The sequence below is a fragment of the Bison bison genome, unplaced genomic scaffold, assembly GCF_000754665.1.
Source record: "Bison bison bison isolate TAMUID 2011002044 unplaced genomic scaffold, Bison_UMD1.0 scf7180017864053, whole genome shotgun sequence".
NCBI lineage: Eukaryota > Metazoa > Chordata > Mammalia > Artiodactyla > Bovidae > Bison > Bison bison.
Window position 1 is genome coordinate 4,703,124 of NW_011494625.1, and position 3,707 is coordinate 4,706,830.

The following is a 3,707-nucleotide window of genomic DNA, read 5'->3' on the forward strand; positions in this document are numbered from 1 at the left end:
GGAGTTCTGCTCTTCTGCTATTTCATTTGGAGCTTGGGGCAGTCCTGATTACTTTTGCATTTATTTATAAGAAGTTGGGTTGTTTGCCCTTTGTTTGTTCCCACTCGTTCTATAAAGTCCTGATTCGCTGAATCTGGTTCCCAGGCTTGTGAAGAGCAAGAGGAAGCCAACTGTTCGCCTCGTAACCCTTGTATTTTGTACTGCCTGGGGAAAACTGCACTGGATTGCAATTCTTTATATTGGTCAACTTCTCAGATATATGTTAACTCCTGGGCCACACTTCTGAATTCATTTTCACTCATTCGCTCAAAGAATTTAGTACCAGTCACAGTGTTCAGTTTAGTTCAGTCGCTCAGTGTTGTCTGACTCTTTGCGACCCCATGAACTGCAGCAGGCCAGGTCTCCCTGTCCATCACCAACTCCGGGAGTTCACTCGAACTCACGTCCATCGAGTCGGTGATGCCATCCAGCCATCTCATCCTCTGTCGTCCCCTTCTCCTCCTGCCCCCAATCCCTGCCAGCATCAGTCTTTTCCAATGAGTCAGCTCTTCGCATCAAGTGGCCAAAGTATGGGAGTTTCATCTTTGGCATCAGTCCTTCCAAAGAACACCCAGGACTGATCTCCATTAGAATGGACTGGTTGGATCTCCTTGCAGTCCAAGGAACTCTCAAGAGTCTTCTACAACACCACAGTTCAAATCTGCCACTGTTTCCACTGTTTCCCCATCTATTTCCCATGAAGTGATGGGACTAGAGGCCATGATCTTAGTTTTCTGAATGTTGAGCTTTAAGCCAACTTTTTCACTCTCCTCTTTCACTTTCATCAAGAGGCTTTTTAGTTCCTCTTCACTTTCTGCCATAAGGGTGGTGTCATCTGAATAGCTGAGGTTATTGATATTTCTCCTGGCAATCTTGATTACAGCTTGTGCTTCTTCCAGCCCAGCATTTCCCCTGATGTACTCTGCATATAAGTAAATAAGCAGCGCTCAGCTTTCTTCACAGTCCAACTCTCATATCCATACATTATCACTGGAAAAATCATAGCCTTGACTAGACGGACCTTTGTTGGCAAAGTAATGTCTCTGCTTTTCAATATGCTATTTAGGTTGGTCATAACTTTCCTTCCAAGGAGTAAGCGTCTTTTAATTTCATGGCTTCAATCACCGTCAACAGTGATTTTGGAGCCCAAAAAATACTGTGGTAAATCAAGATAAATGGGTTAATGGTGAATAAACAACAAGTGATGGTAACTAGCCTCAGGTTGTGAGAGAAGGGCACCCTTGTGTTTCTACTAGAAGAAGCTCAATTAGCTAGCAAAAAGGCCCATAAATTAGAAGCATGAGACATGGGGTAGTGATATATCTGCTAGCAATTATCCATTATGTGTCAATGCTCTGGAATAATGACAGGGTAGCAGGACAGACAGTCATGGTTCTCTTACAGCTTAAAGTGAAAAAGATGGGGAAAGTATTAATAAGAAGTGTCAAGTTAGATCATCGAGGTCATAGCCCAGCTATGATCCTTACCAGGCAGTAACGAGAGAACTATGAAGAACTTTCTACAGAGGAGTGACATGTTCACGTTTGCATTTCAGAAAGATCACAAAAGCAGCAGTGGGTAAGGTAGATTTCAGCAGTGAGTCTAGAGGTAAAAGAATAAAAAGGAGGCTATGGCAATTGATCAGGAAGAAGTGGTGGATCCAACTGCAGCAGTAATGACAGAGATAGATCAAGGGATATTTAAGAGTTCAAATTGACAGGACCATGTGACTTAGACAGATGGTGCCATCCTAGCACTGGGACCCTCTGCACCTGCCTCAGGGTGGTCCCAGAAGTTTCAGGCAGAAGCCAGGGAGGGCTCACATGGAAGAGATCAAAAGACATTGAAGCCGAAACACTCAATGGGAACTTTAGCCAGGAAGAATCCCTATGGATGACTTGGATCGTCTTGAAGGGCCATGGGCCGGGTTGGGAACCTGAGACCTGGCCTGTCTGTCAAGGAGCAGCTACTTCACTGCTCTGTGTTTACACAGACTATTCAGTTCACTTCATAACTTTCACAAATAAGTCTAGAATCTGTCTTGCTTCACAGGAAGTCATAAATTATATCACCTCAAGTGTGTTTGCTTCTGTCAAAGGAATTTTTGGAGCTGATCTTTATCAATAGGTTTCTAGGTTCAGCAACTTTGTTTATGTTTTATTCACTGACTTAGATGATTCTACTGTAATACGATATATCATCAAATTCCTGCCCAAAAGGAAGTTCAAAATCTCTGAAAAAAATTTTTTTAATACTAGAGGGACATCGTAAAGACAAGTGACTATTGAAATCCAAATTTTCATTCCCACCTTTTTTCATTTATTAGAATGCATACTTTTTGATTTGGATTGCTGTGGGATACTTGGGAGGAGGTTAAAAGTTTAAAAACTCAGAAAATCAATGCAGCTTTTTAAAGCATGAGAAGTAACTGTAAACTTCATGTTTTAAAAACATCACACATATATACAATGGAATATTACTCAGCCATAAAAAGGAACACATCTGAGTCAGTTCTAATGAGGTGGATGAACCTAGAGCCTATTATATAGAGTGAAGTAAATCAGAAAGAGCAAAACAAATATTGTATATTAATGCATATATATATATATATTCAATCTAGAAAGATGGTACTGATGACCCTATTTGCAGGGCAGCAGTGGAGATACAGACACAGAGAAAAGACTTGTGTACACAAAGAGGGAAGAAGAGGGTGGGATGAATTGAGAAAGTGGCATTGAAGCACACGCATTACCATATGTAAAGCAGATAGCCAGTGGGAACTTGCTGAATGACACAGGAAACTCAAACCCAGTGCTTTGTGACAACCTAGAGGGGTAGGGTGAGGTGGGAGGTGGGGAGGAGTTTCAAGAGGCAGTGGGCATATGTATACGTGTGACTGATTCATGTTGGTGTGTGGCAGAAACCAGCACAATGTTATAAAGCAATTATCCTCCAATTAAAAATAAAGAAATTAAAAAAATAAAAGTAAAGACCGACATCATCAATAAAAAAATAAAAACACGACACAAGTCTTTGGTAAGTATAACTTTTAATTGGCTCCATACAGATGGAAACTTAAGAGGTATTTATTTAGATGTTTTTATTTACTTATTTAGTTCATTGTTTTGGGCGTATTTCCCATGGCTTGCAGGATCTTAGCTGCCCAATCAGGGATTGAGCACAAGCCCTGGCAATGAAAGCCCTGAGTCCTAACCAGGGAATTCCCTTAATTTTTTTAATTCACTTTTAAAGATGGGTTTGCAAATAAACAGATAAATAAATAAAACAAAATAAAGGACTGCCCTAGTGATCCAATGGTTAAGTCTCTGGGCTCCCATTCTAGGGGGCAAGGGTTTTATCCCTGATCGGGGAAGCAAGATCCCACATGCCACACAGTATGGCCAAAAAATAATAATAATAAAGATGAATTTGTTTTAGTTTTGCCATTAGTTTTGCGGTATATTCTTTGGATCTAGGATGTAACCTTTACGCCCTATCTCCCTTCTAGAGTTCTGATGGAAGGCCTACGGTGTTTGCGGTCCCCTCCAACTTGGTGAGACTAAGCACTACATTAGGTCTCCCTAGCAGCCAGCAGACAACACAGTTGCTCTATTTCTGCAGTTTTTTCCAGCTGTGACTTTAACAGTTTCCTTGGAGTCTTGTCTAAA